Below are 12,970 nucleotides of genomic sequence, written 5' to 3'. Positions count from 1 at the left end.
ATCCGCCCTGGAGCCGCGGCAAAGGTGTAAAAGAGCCACATGCTGCTCCGGAGCCGCGGGTTGCAGACCCCTGGCCTAGGCAATGTTTCATTGACTCATTGTCTGATTGGCTTTACTTAACCACAAGGTTCCTGCCCAGGAAACCAGGAAGAGAGCTTGTGTTGGTGTTGACCTTTAAAGCCCTAAATAGCCTCAGCCCAGTATACTTGAAGGAGCGTCTCCACCCCCATCGTTCTGCCCAGACACTGAGGTCCAGTGCCGAGGGCCTTCTGGTGGTTCCCTCACTGTGAGAAGCAAAGCTACAGGGAACCAGGCAGAGGGCCTTTTCAGTAGTGGCACCCATCCTGTGGAATGCCCTCCCACCAGATGTCAAAGAGATAAACAACTACCTGACATTTAGAAGACATCTGAAGGCAGCCCTGTTCAGGGAAGTTTTTAATGTGTGACATTTTAATGTATTTTTAATCTTTGTTGGAAGCCACCCAGAGTGGCTGGGGAAACCCAGCCAAATGGGCGGGGTACTCCTTTGGGAGGTTGTGGACTCTCCTTCATTGGAGGCTTTTACACAGAGGTTGGATGACCATCTGTACTAGAGGATTCAGTTGAGATTCCTGCATTGTAGGACATTGGACTAGATGACCCTCCAGGTCCGTTCCAATTCTACAGTTCTATGATTCTATGATTCTAAGAGAAGACCAAAAGAAAAGATGGTTAAATATGACTATATTTTGAGAAATCAAGTTATTTAATGTGTATGTACTTACATGGATTTTCATAGATTCTTTTTGAATAGGTTAGCTTTGTTTTTTCCATAGTTTTTCCATAGCTGTCCAGAAGTCATGCTTTGCTATGCAATCTGTAGGAACTCTTGGATCAGGGAGATTTGGATTCAAACCTTGCTTCAACCTCTAACTCATTGGGTAGTTTTGGACACATCATTGAATCTCACCCTTTGTCGATCAGTGAAAGGCAACTGTGACTAACCAATTTGTCATAACTATTTATCATAACTAACAGACATAAGCATCATAAAAACTTGGCATATTACCAAGTTGTATAGTAATAATTTCTACCGATAGGGGGGGAAATATGCTTTTTTCTTGGACTTTGTGATTTTTATTGGGATTTGAAAAGAGATCTGGTCCTGCTTGATGACTTCCCATAAGCACCTGGTTGTCCATTGTGAGAACAGAATGCTGGACAAGATGGCCCTTTAGTCTGGTCTACCCTAAGAACTTTTCTAAAGTCCTTACAAGATGGGAAGAGAGACTGCAGTTTGAGCCTACAAAACATTTTACTCACAAAGAAATGGACTTATCAGTAATGCTTCCTGTGCATACTTGATGGTTTGGCCACAGTGACACAAAAAATATTGCTAAATGGAATTTCCTGCTGCACCTCAAAGCAAAAAGGATGTTTTACTCAGACCTGGCTTGTATTAGGATTTTGTTCCCCCCTCTGCTCGTTTTCTGTTATGGATGCTGCATGGACTAAGACTATAAAAGAGGTAATTTAAGGGCAAATCCACACCTGAAAAGTCAAAATCATTGGTTTCCCCTTACAGAAGGCTCCCTGGGGAACATAATACAGGGAATCATGGGCAATTTACTACTAGTTGTGATATATAACTGTCTGATGTAAAAAATCAATGGTTTTCTCTTTAAAAGGCTTCCCTGGGGACCAAAGAGTAGAAGGTCAGAACAGGTTACTAGTTTGCATGCTTGTCTGTTTGTTCTTTGATGGCAAACAACACTATAAGTAATGACTATTCACTGCCAGGAAGAAAGTAGCAAGAAGCTGTCTGTGTTCTACCTCACCTACTACTGGAGTAGCATTTTTTAAATATTATTTTCTGTTGCAAAGAAGAATGGAAAATTTGTGGAATGAAATAGTGATTTTTCTCTCTTACTTATTGCCTTATTCTTTCTGCACTTTTGGTTCTCTTACATACATACAAAGACATGCACTTCCTCATGTGAACACACATCTAGATCATGCCTACAAGCTTTAAAGTAGATTATTTTGGCTCCTCCTTTGGGTTGCCACATTTTTTATGGACCTTGCCTTTGACAGCTCTCACGTGCACCCAGACAATGCTTTGCATAACCAGGCCGCGACAGCCCCAGCCCCCAGGGATCATAAGAAAGGAATAAAGACTCTGACAATGTATTATGGAATTAAAATTAGGCCACAACTTTATTAAACTTCCGAATGTAGGAAGACCTTGGCTTAGGCCTTGGGCATGTATCCCTCCCAGCCCCCCAGCCAGGGGAACTGGGGCACATCAGGGTAGTTCACTGACAACTTTTCAGTGTATGGCGAGGGACACCCATTACATAACCCCTTTTAAGAGGGAACCCTGGAATCACCACCACAGGGGGGTGAGTCACCACTTCACCCACCCACCCCCCATTATAGGGAAGAAAAGACTAAAGGATTCCACCCAAGGCCATAAGCAGCCAAAGTTGTGATGAATTGCTATGGGGAAGACAAAACTTGGTCCTTCAACAGCAATCAGTCAAAGACTGTAGCAGTGCCCGCTAAACAGGAAGAAAAAGTTAACCTGCAAACAAGAAAACATTAAACTAAAGGAGGGTAGGGTGGGTGAATCTCCAGAGCCGACTGCCTGGCTACTGTCAACTCCACCCCCTATATATAATGGGACTAGCCCCACCTCCCAGCAATGAAACTTGACTACTGAGGCTGGGCATGAACCTCCAAATAATAACACTGAGAGGCAGGCCAGCCCCCTGGGAACTGTAGCACCGTGCGCGATCCCATAAAGGGCACCCACAATGTAAAGTGTGAGTGCTCATTTTCCGTCATAGAGTGGACTGATAGAAGAAGCTACACTTGCTAAAGGTGATTTGGTTGGGCATGATTTTCTCAAACTCATTTATGTTTATGGTGCCTTTAAGTATTTGGTAGGATTATAATATTTTTAAAAATGACAAAAGCATTGAAGACACAACTTTAAAAATGACTGAAGCTTTCAGTTAAAGTGGACCTACTTATAAGTTTATCTTCAGTATTTGGTATTCACAAATATCAAATTTAGTCCCTTCGATCACATGGTCCATAATGTCACTGTTGGCCTGCAAGTATTCTGTAATTTACTGTTTAATGATACCCCTGCTCTTTGGCTTATCTAAATAAATTAGTTATGCCTCTGAAGATCTACTGAGCTTTCAAGGGCTTATAAACTCCACCTTGAGTTGAGAGATGAGCTGTACATGTCCAACAATTCTTCTTTGGCTAGGGTCAAAATATGAGCAAGGGCAGAATATCCACTCCTCCTATCTCTACCATTTTTGTACCCCAAAAACATGCTGCACCAAAAAATGAATGGTTAGGGCAAATCACAATGGCGCTTTCTGTGCGTAAAGCATCACAACTTGTAGTAGCATTACCTTGACATCGGTGGTTGATCCAGGAAATCAGAAACATGCATTGGTACTACTACTATACTGGGAATGATCACCACAAGATGAGTGAGATGCTAGAAAAAAGAGTGTATGAAAGTCTGTGTGTTCATGTGAGACAGAAAGACAAGATAGGATGGGATCACTCAGCTATATTGCTGATATGTAGATTCCTCCCCTAGCTTTTATTCTTCTTTTTTTATTCTTCCTCTGTCTCTCTCTCTCTCTCTCTCTCTCTCTATATATATATATATATAAAATATGAAATCTGCAACTTTCTTGGTTAAAAGGTCAGTTCAGTTTACCTATTATGTTAGTGTGTTACCTGTCCATAGAAGCAAGCTTATGGTGCTTTTATAACAACCAATGTTTACCACTCATATTCATTGTTCCTCAAACCGTCTACTTTCTAGACTCTCAAGCACCTGCTGAAAATTATGTTCCTTAATTTGAAAGAGAAAAAGCTGTTATGAAAAATCCAGTACAAGAAAGAGTGAATTATTCTAAACCATGGGATACTGTTTACTGTGCATAACAATGAATACATATACATATTTCCAGTTACAGATAGATAGCCGTGTTGGTCTGCAGACCAACATGGCTACCTATCTATAACTGGAACTATGGAAGGCACCACATTGAGCCGCATGAAATGGAAGTCCATCTCAGTGTATCTGAAGAAGTGTGCATGCACACGAAAGCTCATACCAAGAACTAACTTAGTTGGTCTTTAAGGTGCTACTGGAAGGATTTTTTTTTATTTTTACATATACATATGTTATATATCTATGTGGGGGGGGGGTTGGATTTTCATATATGTGAAAATGTATTTTTAATTATCAGATTCATACGATATGTGTGTGTGTGTGTATACACACACACACACACACACACACACACACATACATATATCACATTTGCATGAGAGAAAGTATAATATGCACTCTAAAGTGAAGGTAGGCCAAATAACATATAACGGCATAACTAGAGCCACAAAGGTTTTGGTAGTTACTGAGTCAGTAAATGGAAAAGGTGGTTTAATGTAGAAATGTAAAAACTCTGTGGTCAATGAACCAAAGCAGAGAACACATATTAAATGAAAAAATCACTCATGTAGCATACTGACCAGAAAGGCGATGGAAGAGAGGTTGCAAGAGGGGGGAAATCTCGAAGTCATCAGCCCTTAAGCAGTGAAATAAAAAAGAGAATTCAAAGGTGTGTTACTATATATATATATATATATATTTGCTTTCGTAGATTTTCACGGGTACAGGAATGCAGGTTTTGGTGTCTTCGGGTGTCTTCCCGTGTAAGAGTTGGGGTGTCTAGGCGACGTTTCGACGAGGTCTCACTCGTCATCTTCAGGCTGGTGCTTACGGCTTCTTGTTACTGGAACAGAGCAGGATCTCAGTGTTTGAGTTCCTATAAATACTGTTGAGGGGGTGTGGTGTATTCTGGGCAGAGAGGAAGTTCCCAGGATAGTGTGACTTTTCTTCTTTTGTTCCTTAATTACTTGAGGGATATCTTGAGTGATTTCTTGAGTGATATTCTGAGTACCACTTAGGAGGGTCATTAAGAGTGGATTAGTTGCTAAAGTTTTCGTGTCTTGACCTCTTGAACTTGTGAAGAGTTTTTCTGAGAAGATGGCTGTACTGCACTTAATTGTGCTCTGGCTTGGCTTCGTGTATAGGGGCGAGCTGTGGTTTTGTGCCCTGTGCCAGTCAGATCTGTGTAGGGATTGCAGGGGGGTGTAGCATCCGGAGGTGCCACTATGGTTTGGCTACTGGATGGTGTCTGTAATTTATCTGTGGAGAGGGTCTGGGTTTGGGTCTGGTGTGGTTGATTGGTGATGGTGTTCTGTGTGCCTCTGGTTCTGGTGTCGGTTTTTGTGGGGAGGGCTAATTTCCAGATGTCTGGCAGGCGGGACGTGTCGTCACGCTTGTTCATGTTGTGAGGGTGTTTCTCTATCTAGATAGAGAAACACCCTCACAACATGAACAAGCGTGACGACACGTCCCGCCTGCCAGACATCTGGAAATTAGCCCTCCCCACAAAAACCGACACCAGAACCAGAGGCACACAGAACACCATCACCAATCAACCACACCAGACCCAAACCCAGACCCTCTCCACAGATAAATTACAGACACCATCCAGTAGCCAAACCATAGTGGCACCTCCGGATGCTACACCCCCCTGCAATCCCTACACAGATCTGACTGGCACAGGGCACAAAACCACAGCTCGCCCCTATACACGAAGCCAAGCCAGAGCACAATTAAGTGCAGTACAGCCATCTTCTCAGAAAAACTCTTCACAAGTTCAAGAGGTCAAGACACGAAAACTTTAGCAACTAATCCACTCTTAATGACCCTCCTAAGTGGTACTCAGAATATCACTCAAGAAATCACTCAAGATATCCCTCAAGTAATTAAGGAACAAAAGAAGAAAAGTCACACTATCCTGGGAACTTCCTCTCTGCCCAGAATACACCACACCCCCTCAACAGTATTTATAGGAACTCAAACACTGAGATCCTGCTCTGTTCCAGTAACAAGAAGCCGTAAGCACCAGCCTGAAGATGACGAGTGAGACCTCGTCGAAACGTCGCCTAGACACCCCAACTCTTACACGGGAAGACACCCGAAGACACCAAAACCTGCATATATATATATATATATATATATATATATATATATATATATCACAGGAAGAACACCATTACCATGCAGTTTGTACCAACAAAAATCATTTTAGCATCCTACAGCAGTGATTACTGCTTTAATTCTTGTTATGCATATGTCTCAGAAATAGCAAACACTTCCTCCCAGAATATGTCCTGAGTGCAGAGAAAGCTTTGCAAATCAATCCACCCTAACGAAAACTCTCGTCCAGCTTATGTGTCTAAGTACCAATATATCCCCACAATAGATAGACACTGTGGAGGGTTTGGGAGAGAAGAAAGAGCCCCTTGCTGTCAGACAGGACGGGAGCAGAAGGAACTTGTCATCTTCTCTCTCCTTCACCTAATAGTTGGTGCTGTGAGGAACTTCACTCAGAATCCCTTTACAGTTCTATATCTTTTTAAATTCTTTTTCTTTTTTTCTTTTTCTTTTTGTAGTGACAGTGTGTGTGTTACTGTCTGTCTGGAGGTAATTCTAGGTACCTTTCTGTTCTTCCTGCTAAGCTTGAGCACTTGCAAAAGCTAATATGGGCCACTGTTTTTGAAGCCACAGTTGCTCTGTGGGAATCCTGTGGAGAGCAACCACAAGATTGTGTGTTGCTCATGGGTTATCTCAACTGCGAGCAATGTAAGTATACCTCAGCCCTGAGGACGTGATTAGGGTAAGTACAGTCTATATGCCTGAGGGGGAAACTGTCATCACATCCACTGGTTCTCCCTCCTCAGCACGCCCAACCTTTATGTGTCTTGTGTCCATGTCCATGCCAGTGTGGTGTAGTGGTTAAGAGCGGTGGACTCATAATCTGGGGAACCGGGTTCATGTCTCCGCTCCTCCACATGCAGCTGCTGGGTGACCTTGGGCTAGTCATACTTCTTTGAAGTCTCTCAGCCCCACTCACCTCACAGAGTGTTTGTTGTGGGGGAGGAAGGGAAAAGGAGATTGTTAGCCACTTTGAGACTCCTTTGGGTAGTGATAAAGCGGGATATCAAATCCAAACTCTTCTTCTTCCAACCTTGCCTCCATGTGGCATGTCCAAGCATGCATCTGCTGTGGTCTGCACCCTCCAATTTCATAGGGTTTATTCACAGGAAGTCCACACACGTTCAGGTGAGTGCATGTAGGCTCCTGTACAGAGATCCATTCTTCAACATATGGTGATCAAGCCTCTGAGGGAGTAGAGCAAACAAAATGTTGACCCCCCCCCCAACCCTGAAGGGCTCTGATCACGTAGGGGCTAAATGACTGAGTAGCACAAAATGAATATTCATTGAGAGTTGAAGAACTAGACATCTTAGTTTGAGGGGATTTGCTAGGAAAGGCTAAAAATTAAAGCATGGAGAGTTGGTATGTTTAGTAAGCAAATTTGAGCAAAAAAAACAACCCTCACAGTATCAGTTTTAACAGAGCAAGTTATGCAGCCCGATCCTATGGTTGGTTACAGGAAAGTAAATACTATTGTGCTCAGTAGGATCTATTTTCAAATAAGAACATAAGAAGCTGTCATATATCAAGTTAAGCCACTGGTCCATCCAGCTCAGCATTGTCCACAATGACTGGCAATGGGTTTCAAACTGGGATTTCCCCCCAGTCCTACCAGGAAATGCTGGGGATTGAATTTAAGACCTTCCATGTGCATAGCAGATGCACCGTAATCGATCCATGGCTATGATAATAAATTGGTGAAGCATTGCAACTTTAGTCAGTTTTTGCTGATTAATTGGCACAAGTCCTATTTAATTGGGGAGGGACACATTTTGCTTTTAAGACATGATTTAAAGGTCCTGTTGTCTCAATCCTTCTGAATACGGGTACAGTAACATTTGATTCTTTTTTTATTTGTCTGTTCATTAGATGCCAGTTCATTTTGGCCAATCATTTATTTTTCTTCATTTAAGTTCACATTATGAATGAAAACTGGTTCAGATTGAAACTTATGCATGCCACTAAAATGTGCCACCCACTCCTTTTCATCTAACTGATCCAATCATGCCTTGACTAGCATATGTTTTTTAAAAAAATAAAATTGTAATTATTTCAGAATATGTTCTGAACATCCATTGTTTGGAGGTCTATGCCACCAAATTCCCTTTGTTTGCTGCATAGTAACTCCTATAATCTCTGCCAACTGTTTACTTCCGTTTGTCATGACTTACAGCTCAGTTTTTTAAAGTGCAGTACAGGGGCTAAAACAAATGTTAAGAGTCTCCAAGAGATGGCGATGTTGAGACTTCTGTTGTCTCCAGATTCCTTTACTCTGTAGCCGAGCTTGTAAGGAAACAGAGAATTATTTTTAAATTCTGCATGATAGTGTCTTTATTAAAGAACATATATTAATCTAGAAGGCCTCTGTAGAGTGAGCTGTGGAAGAGCCAATGGTATTTAGAGAAATATATTGCACTCATAGAAACAGTTACAAACTAAGGCAGTTGGCATCACCATGGTACAATATGAATTATCTTCAGAACATCATCCTATATCCCAGTATGTAGAATATTTTATGTACCGTGATGTTTTTACTAACACAGAATTTAAAATATCACAAGATGGCATGGAAAACTTCATAATTTAAATAATTCTTTTTTAAAAAAAGCAACAACATTAAAATACTCCCTGATCCAGAATGAAATCCCGAACCAGTTGGATCCCTAGCTACTCTCACAGCCAGCATGGGCTGGCAGAGGGCCTGATCTGTGCTTTTTTATTGCCAGCCTAAATAAAGTTGGCATGGGTTACCAAACTGCCTCCCCCCACAAGACACTGCTGTTTCTGTGAGTGACTGGTCTGTGTTTGCAGTAATACCTCCACCATTTCATAGAGCCAAAGTGTCAGGTTAAGACTCGGAAAAACCCCACACACATTTGCTTAAATCAGATTTGTTGTAGACCTCTTGATAGCAGACCTCTCTCATCTCAGAGGGGGGGGGGCTTTCTCTTTTTACCAAACCAAGCTTAAGCAGACCAAACTTTTCCCCATATGGGATGACAAGACCTTTCCAGCGATGGTCTCTTTGTCCATAAATTGCCTAGAACTCCCATAGAACTCCCAATATAGTCAACTGACATCTCTTCAAATATATGGGAGCTGTTTTAGGGTGGTTTCAGATCATAGCCGCACTGTGCTGAGCAGTGCCGGATTTATGTATAGGCTAAGTAGGCTGAAGCCTAGGGCCTCTAAATCTAGGGGGCCTCGCCAGCCCTTCCACTCCCCAGTGGGCAGCCTTCCCTCTCCCAAAATTGCCAACCCAAGACTTCATGCAAGGGCAGGGTAACTCGGGCCTCTAAGTCTAGGGAGCCCCACCAGCCTGCCCGCTCCCGAGTGCCACACTCTCCCCTTTCCCAAAATTGTAAATCCAAGACTTCATGCAAGGGCAAAGCAACTCAGGCCCAGCAACTATTAGACTCAGGGCTAGCCAGTGGGACCCAATTTGTAGCAGTGGGGCGCAACTTTATTTATTTATTTATTTGTAGGGCTCCAGTTCACAGCCAAAGTCTGCAAAATAAAATCCATCTAGAGTGCCCTGGTGCAGGGGCCCCCTTAGGAGCAGCCCACGGGGCCCAAGTTGGCCCAATTGCTCCAATTGCCTTCAGGTCATCCCTGATGAGACTGTGCAGAGGTTGGACTGACAAGCCCTGTACCTTCTAGGTCCCTGGTGTCACCATTCAGAGTACAAACTCAAGGACTTGTTATGGAAATAAAGGGGGGGCACTTATTGGAAATCAGTTTTGACACCTCTCCCCCCCCCAAAAAAAAAAAAATCCCGAGCCAATGAGCCCAGCCACCTTTTATTCACAGTCGCATAAGTACTACACTACAGCATGGCCATAAAATTGTACATTCAACCGCTGATATATACACCCTATATGTAGCAATGGTGATTTATATTACTGCTTTATGAATGAAAACTGTGTTTTATGAATGGACTCTGTGTTTTGTGAATTACCTAAGAGCCACCAATAGGGAGCTCTAGAATCTGACAGCTAACCAATTGGGTACTACCAAACAACGACCCCTATTGCTGAAAGCAGGTAACCATCAGGGAATGCTTCAGGTCAGCCTTTGCACTGTTGACTGAACACCCCCTGCTGTGCAGATAATGGAGAAAGCTTGTAAATCGTATCCCTCCCGGCATCCTGCCCAACTCTATTACGCTGGTGGAAACCCTGGTGCACCAGAAGCACAGCAAATAAAATCCGCTCATACGTCAGCAACTGATAAGACTTGTTAACCAGTTCTTCCAAAGTCTTCCTAAATTATAAAGCTCCAAAATACAGGCCAAAAGAGAGCAGGTCTGGGAAGAGGGAAGCATACAATCGGCAGTGAAAAGGCCCTGCTCCGTGTAACTCCTGCCCTGTCATTTGATATAGTACCCACTTGCCCTCCTTCTTGACATGGAATGCTCTCCATTAGAGTCTTCAGGTCCAGTACAAAGATCATAAGAAGGGAGAGCAGGGACCTTGAAGTTCCCAACAGCTGTTAATCAAGCAAGCACACAGGTCACCTTTGTCACAGTCAGGATGCCTGTGTCCTGGCCAGGCCTGCACCCAATCTTGTTTTTGTACAATCTTGTTTGTCCTCAGTAACCAAAATTATATTATCAACATATACAAGCAGAAAAGTTGGTTTTCCTTCATTTGCAAGGAATCGTAGAAAACAAAGTGGCACTAATATAGAAAATTTCTAGGGTAGCAACAGAAAGCAAACTAAAAATGCTTTTGCAGTTCATCAAAACTATCCAGCAATATCAAGTTACAGGAAAACTGGTGCTATTAACAGTAATCCTTCTAGTTGGTTAATTGGTTCAGCAAGTTCCATGCACATGACGTGTGATGCTAATTATTTCCCCCAATTATTTCCAAGAGTTAAATGATAACTAATCAGAGGCAGCTACAAGAGAGCTATGAGATTCAGGTGAGGGTCAGATGACTTGTCAATCCCAGCAGGTATATAAGAGGACAACCCGGCCTGCCCAGGCCTCTGAGCCTCCCTTCACTACATGGAGAGACACCAGTTTATCAGGATACCAATTATAAATGGCTACACAGCAAATGTGTCATCAGAAACCAACCTGCTCCAGTGGGATGTCTCTAGTAGAGGAAGAGTTCTTCCTTTGGAAGAAGGGATACGTTGGATCAAATCCAGTGTTCATGCTGAAAGGCAGCTTACTGGGAAGGGCCATAGCTCAGTGGTAGAGCATCTGCTTTGCATGTAGAAGGTCCCAGGTTCAGTTCTTCACACCTCCCCTTCCCTGAAATCCTGGAGAACTGCAGCCAGCCATTGGACAATACTGAGCTACATGGACCAGTATAAGGCTCACCATAAGGCTGCGTCCTATGTATGAAAGTTGAAATGTAGGGGGAAACAGCCATGATGCTAATTATACCGCTCAATCCACTTTTAAATATTTTGTCATAACTTCAAGATGAGCTGCCATCTGGGGTCTCAGTGAAACCATCAGATGGCTCTTTTGCCACGCATTCAGTTCTTACCACTTTCACAGAAAGCTGCATCTTGCTGAAATAAAAACAGACCAAGTGGAGCACCCCTCATTCAATATATCGTGCTAGATAAAACAGAACGAGACCTACTGTTTTCCTGCCCGTACACTCCGGTTTCCTAAAAGTTATAAAATTACCAGGTGCTATGCTTTATTTAAGCTCCGCCATTTACTCGATCTGTTCCCTACAAATTATATCACAGAAGCTGTTTTTGTTCTGATTATTTTAATTTGCCATTCTATATGGTAAACTCATCTCAGTGTTTGTAAATTATTATCCAAACAAAACCAGGGGAAAAATGAAACACAGGCACAGTATTTGGCAGGCTGCAAAATCCTGTGGGCTTTCTACACACAAGGCTTGCAGTGAGCTATAGAAATTGGTTCATTCAACTTCCTTTTTTCTCAACTTCCTGTTTGCACACCGATGGGAAACAAAATATTCTAGTGGGTGTTTGAACAGCTTGAGCTACGTTGACCTAGAACCATTGCTCAGTGCTGTAAATGCTGGCTTTGGATTTCAGCAGCTTGAAATTCAGCATCCCCTCTAGACCTTCAAGGTTTAATTCCTTCCACTTTTTGAGCTTGTTGTAAGCCACACATTTCAGAGTAGATAGCTCTTGATTACTCAGTATGTTGATGCTTTTTAGAAGAGAAAGAATATTATTGTCCCTTCTTAAAATTCTGCTGACAGTTTTCTCACAGCAATGATAATACGTGGCCAAATTGCAGGACTTATATTACAGCATACATTTGCACTATCCTAGACCCATGTGATCGTAAAATTCTCTTATACTCACATTGTAATTCTATTTGACTTTCTTTCAAGGTTGTTGTTTGTATGAACACAATGCAGGCTCCACAAATGGAACACAGATGATTTCTCTCTAACTGTCATAGAGCATTATTAAGGATGGACAGTTTTCCAGGAAGTTATCCATGTGGTTCCTATGAAGGTAATGTTTATTTTTCTCCTAGAGTGTAGGTGATGCTATAGTGACACCTAGTGACAAATGAGAAGTATTGCATGTATTATAACAAGTATTTTAAAAACTGGTTAAGAGGAGAGCACCTATGTGTTTGACTCTGATGAAGATGCATATTAAACAAAAATCTGTACTATGAACCACATAACTATCAACAGAAAGCCCGCCATTACTACTGATTTGGGAAACCTAACCGTTGGATGAATATACCTGATGATTTCTTTTGCTTCAGTGATTTAGAAGCAAGCTCACATCTCCTGCCTTAAAATTGCATTGAGGATATTTTTAAAGAAACACTTTAATTGAAGTAGCAGAAAAAATAGAACTCCTAAGCTATTATTTATCATACAGATGTGCAGGTAGTAAATAATCTATGATGCCAGA

At 42.2% G+C, this 12,970-nt stretch overlaps 1 long non-coding RNA gene across 2 annotated transcripts in view; it reads left to right on the top strand.

Moving 5' to 3' along the window:
• Positions 1-12,970, top strand: part of LOC310688738 — a 474,996-nt gene that overhangs the window by 433,868 nt on the left and 28,158 nt on the right. For both annotated transcript variants that reach the window (XR_014517114.1, XR_014517115.1), the window contains one exon: positions 12,430-12,556. This is a non-coding gene — a long non-coding RNA (uncharacterized lncRNA). The remainder of the gene's footprint in view (positions 1-12,429; positions 12,557-12,970) is intronic.

Source organism: Podarcis liolepis, assembly GCF_965112155.1.
Source record: "Podarcis liolepis genome assembly, chromosome: 11".
In the NCBI taxonomy this organism is placed as follows: Eukaryota; Metazoa; Chordata; class Lepidosauria; order Squamata; family Lacertidae; genus Podarcis; species Podarcis liolepis.
The sequence above is the reverse complement of the archived record's forward strand: the minus strand, read 5'-3'. Positions and strand labels throughout refer to the sequence as shown.